The sequence below is a fragment of the Eumetopias jubatus genome, unplaced genomic scaffold, assembly GCF_037043125.1.
Source record: "Eumetopias jubatus isolate StellerSeaLion01/CBP00866 unplaced genomic scaffold, mEumJub1_p1.0 scaffold_3, whole genome shotgun sequence".
NCBI lineage: Eukaryota > Metazoa > Chordata > Mammalia > Carnivora > Otariidae > Eumetopias > Eumetopias jubatus.
The window spans coordinates 136,766,095-136,771,734 of record NW_028274809.1 but is presented as its reverse complement, the minus strand read 5'-3'; the positions used below and the strand labels follow the sequence as shown (position 1 = coordinate 136,771,734).

Sequence of the window (5,640 nt, the reverse complement as noted above, 5' to 3'; positions counted from 1 at the left end):
AGATATATTCAGAGTATTTCATTCTAAAGCAGCAGACTACACATTCTTCTCAAGTGCACATAGAACATTGTCTAGAGTAGATCACATACTGGGTCACAAATCAGGTCTCAACCAGTATAAAAAGACTGAGATCATACCATGCATATTTTCGAGACACAATGTTATGAAACAAAGTCAAGCACAAGACAAAATGTGGAAGGACCACAAATACATGGAAGTTAAAGAGCATCCTACTGAAGAATGAATGGGTCAACCAGGAAGCTAAAGAATTCAAAAAATACATGGAAGCAAGGGGCACCTGGGTGGTTCAGCCAGTTAAACATCTGCCTTCAACTCAGATCATGATCCCAGGGTCCTGGGATCAAGCCCCACATCGGGGTCCCTGCTCAGTGGGGAGCCTGATTCTCCCTCTCCCTCTGCGTCTTCCTTGCTGGTGCTCTCTCGCTCACTCTATCAAATAAATAAAATCTTTAAAAAAAAATAAAATACATGGAAGCAAATGAAAATGAAAACATGACAGTCTAAAACCTTTGGGATGCAGCAAAGGTCATAGGAGGAAAGTATATAGCAATACAGGTCTTCCTCAAGAAGCAAAAAAAAGTATCAAATACACAACCTAACCTTATACCTAAAGGAATTGGAAAAATAACAGCAAATAAAACCTAAATCCAGCAGGAGAAAATAAATAATAAAGACTGATCTCTGCTCTAATGATATCAAATTTAAAAAAAAACAGTAGAACAGATCAACAAAACTAAGAGCTGATTCTTTGAAAGAATTAATAAGATTGATAATCCCCTAGCCAGACTTATCAAAAAGATAAAACACCCAAGTAAATAAAATCATGAATGAAAAAGGAGAGATCACAACACCAAAGAAATACAAACAATTATAAGGGAATATTATGAGCAATTATATGCCAATAGGGCAATCTGGAAGAAATACATTCCTAGAAACATAAACTACAAAAACTGAAACAGGAATAGAAAAGCTGAACAGACCCATAACCAGCAAAGAAATTGAATCAGTAATCAAAAATCTCCCAACAGACAGAAATCCAGGGCCAGATGGCTTCCCAGGAGAATTCTACCAAACATCTAAAGAAGGATTAATATATAATACCTATTCTTCTGAAGCGGTTTCAAAAAATAGAAATGGAAGGAAAACTTCTAAACTCATTCTGTGAGGACAGCATTACTTTGATCACAAAACCAAACAAAGACCCCACTAAAAAGGAGAATTACAGACCAATATCCCTGATTTACATGGATGCAAAATTCTCACCAACATACTAGCTAAGAGGATCCAACAGTACATTAAAAGGATTATTCACCACGACAAAGTAGAATTTATTCCTGGGCTGCAGGCATGGCTCATATTCACAAAATCAAAGTGATACACTACATTAATAAAAGAAAGGACAAGAACCGTATGATCCTCTCAACAGATGCAGAAAGAGCATTTGACAAAGTACAGCTCCTTTCTTGATAAAAACCCTCCACCATGTAGGAATAGAGGGAACGTACCTCAACATCATAAAAGCCACATGTGAGAGACCCACAGCAAATATCATCCTCAATGGGGAAACACTGAGAGCTTTTCCCCTAAGGTCAGGAACACAACAGGGATGCCCACTCTCGCCACTGTTGTTCTACATAGTACTGAAAGTCCTAGCCTCAGCAATCAGACAAAAAAAAGAAATAAAAGGCATCCAAATCAGCAAAGAAGTCAAACTTTCACTCTTCACAGACAACATGATACCCTATGTAGAAAACCCAAAAGAGTCCAACAAAAATTGCTAGAACTGATACAGGAATTCAGCAACATGGCAGGATATAAAATCAATGCACAGAATTAAGTTGCATTTCTATACACTAAGAATGAAGCAGAAAAATAAATCAAGGGATTGATCCTACTTACAATTTCACCAAAAACAGTAAGATACCCAGGAGTTAACCTAACCAAAGAGGTAAAGGATCTGTACTCTGAATACTATAGGACACTCAAAGAAATTGAGGAAGACACAAAGAAATGGAAAAACGTTCCATGCTCATGGATAAGAATAAACATTGTTAAAATGTCTATGCTACCTGAAACAATCTACACATTCAAAGCAATCCCAATCAAAATGCCATCAGCATTTTTTACAGAGCTAGAACAAACAATCCTAATATTTGTATGGAACCAGAAAAGACCCCAATAGTCAAAGGAATGTTGAAAATGAAAACCAAAGCTGTAGGCATCACAATGCAAGACTTCAAGCTGTAATCATCAACACAATATGGAACTGGCACAAAAACACATAGATCAATGGAACAGAATAGAGAACCCAAAAATGGACTCTCAATTCTACGGTCAAGTAATCGTCAACAACTCAGGAAAGAATATCTAAAGGAAAAATGGAAAAAAACCAGGCTCAACAAATGGTGTTGGGAAAATTGGACTGCCACATGCAGAAGAATGAAACTGGACCACTTACACCATACACAAAAATAAACTGAAAATGGATGAAAGACCTAAACGTGAGAGAGGAATCCATCAAAATCCTAGAGGAGAACACAGGCAGCAACTTCTTTGACCTTGGTCACAGCAACTTCTTGCTTTGGAAATATCTCCAAAGGCAAGGGAAACAAAAGCAATAATCAACTACTGGGACTTCATCAGGATAAAAAGCTTTTGCACAGCAAAGGACACAATTGACAAAACTAAAAGGCAACCTACAGAAAGGGAGAAGATATTTGCAAATGATGTATCAGATAAAGGGATAGTATCCAAAATCTATAAAGAATTTGTCAAACTCAACACCCAAAGAAAACAAAAAACCTAGTCAAGAAATGGACAGAAGCCATGAACAGACACTTCTCCAAAGAAGACCTACAAATGGCCAACAGACACAGGAAAAATTGCTCATCACTCATCATCATGGAAATACAAATCAAAACCACAATGAGGTACCACCTCACAGCAGTCAGAAGGGCCAAAAAGAACAAGTCAGGAAACAACGGATGTTGGTGAGAATGTGGAGAAAGGGGAACCCACTTACACTGTCGTTGGGAATGCAAACTAGTAGAGTCACTCTGGAAAACAGTATGGAGGTTCTTCAAAAAGTTAAAAATAGAATTACCATACAACCCAGCAGTTGAACTACCAGGTATTTATCCAAAGGATACAAAAATGCTGATTTGACGGGGCACATACACCCCAATGTTTATAGCCATGTCCATAATAGCCAAAATATGGAAAGAACTCAAACGTCCACCAGCTGATGAACGGATTAAGATGTGTATGTATATGTGTATATATATGTAGATACACACATACCTATATGTATATGTAGATATATACATATCTATGTAAATATATCTACATATCTATATAAATATATAAAATGGAATATTACTCAGCCATCTAAAAGAATGATATATTGCCACTTGCAATGATGTAGATGGAACTAGAGTGTATCATGCTAAGTAAAATCAGTCAGAGAAAGACAAATACCGTATGAGTTCACTCATGTGGAATTTAAGAAACAAAACAGATGGACAGTCTCTGCCGAGAGTCGCTGCCGTTTCCTGCTTCAACAGTGCTTGGACGGAACCGGCGCTCATCCCCTACCCGGGCCGGCCGTTCAGAGCCAGCCCTCTGCCATCTCTTCCTCACGCCCTGGGACCGCTCCAAGGCCCCCACCACCGCTCGCCGCCGCCTTTTCTCAGCCACCGCCATGACGACCGCGTCCCCCTCACAGGTGCGCCGGAACTACCACCAGGACTCAGAGGCCGCCATCAACTGCCAGATCAACCTGGAGCTCTACGCCTCCTACGTCTACCTGTCCATGTCTTACTACTTTGACCACAATGATGTGGCTTTGAAGAACTTCGCCAAATATTTTCTTCACCAATTTCATGAGGAGAAGGAACATGCTGAGAAACTGATGAAACTGCAGAACCAATGAGGTGGCCGAATCTTCCTTCAGGATATCAAGAAACCAGACCGTGATGATTGGGAGAACGGGCTGAATGCAATGGAGTGTGCATTACATTTGGAAAAGAGCGTGAATCAGTCACTACTGGAACTGCACAAAATGGCCACTGATAAAAGTGACCCCCATTTGTGTGACTTCATTGAGACTCATTACCTGAATGAGCAGGTGAAATTCATCAAAGAATTGGGTGACCACATAACCAACCTGCGCAAGATGGGGGCTCCCGAATCTGGCATGGCAGAGTATCTCTTTGACAAGCACACCTTGGGAAACAGTGATAGTGAAAGCTAAGCCTTAGGCTGTCTTCCCATAGCCACAAGGGTGACTTCCCTGGTCACCAAGGCAGTGCATGCATGTTGGGGTTACCTTTACCTTTTCTATAAGTTGTACCAAAATATCTACTTAACTTCTTTCATTTGTACCATTCTTCAAATAAAGTAATTTGGTACCAAAAAAGAAAAAAGAAAAACAGATGAATATAGGGGAAGTGAAGGAAAAATAACATAAAAACAGAGAGAGCGAGCGAGGCAAACCATAAGAAACTCTTAACTATAGGAAACCAACTGAGGGTTGCTGGAGGGGAGATGGGTGAAGGCAGGAGTAACTGAGTGATGGGCATTAAGGAGGGCACTTCATGTAAAGAGAACTGGGTATATACAACTGATGTATCACTAAATTCTACCCCTGAAAAGTGATATAGTATATGTTAACTAAACTGAGTTTAAATAAAAAATTAAAACAAAAACCAAAAAATTAAAAATAAAAAAGGCAAATACAAATAAAAATACAAACACCAAGACCTAAACCTCAGGGGTTCTAATTTAATTGAGGGTACTGACATTGGTAATTCTTAAAAGCTTTTCAGGTGACTCTAATGTGTAGCCAAGGTTAAGAATTATTGTTCTACTGCTCCAACATACCTGCAAGCTGTGATATAGGTCATCAATAGCAGGTTCTTATAACTGCAGTTATTCAAGGAGCAGAAGGGAGATTCCTAGAGATAGCTTCTAACAATGAGCCCTAAAACACCTTTAGGAATAAGGAGAATTGAACATTAAATGTCAGAAAAAAGACAATCCAAAATTCACATGGAAAAATAAGCACACAAGAGTGGTTAAGAAAACAATGACAAGGAAATGTTCTGAGGACTAGCCCAACCAGACATTAAAACATACTACAGAGCTTCTATAATTAAAGTAATGTATTACCGGCATACAAATAGACAAATCAAAGAAATAGACTGGAAGCAGACCCAACTACCTAAAATAAATCAAGAATATGAGAAGATATTTGCAAATGATATCAGATAAAGGGCTAGTATCTAAAATCTATAAAGAACTTATCACACTCAACACCCAAAAGAAAAATCCAATCAAGAAATGGACAGAACACATGACCAGACATTTTTCCAAAGAAGACATCCCGATGGCTAACAGACATGAAAAGATGCTCAACATCACTCATCATAAGGGAAATGCAAATTAAAACTACAATGAGATACCACCTCACACCTGTCAGAATGGTTAAAATTAAAACACAAGAAACAACAGGTGTTGGCGAGGATTCGGAGAAAGGGGAACCCTCTTAGACTGCTGGTGGGAATGCAAACTGGTACAGCCACTCTGGAAAACAGTATGAAGTTTCCTCAAAAAGTTAAA

At 38.8% G+C, this 5,640-nt stretch overlaps 1 pseudogene; it reads left to right on the top strand.

Moving 5' to 3' along the window:
• The first annotated feature begins 3,721 nt into the window (after positions 1-3,721).
• LOC114211143 (ferritin heavy chain pseudogene) lies at positions 3,722-4,377 on the top strand (annotated as a pseudogene).
• Positions 4,378-5,640: the final 1,263 nt, after the last annotated feature.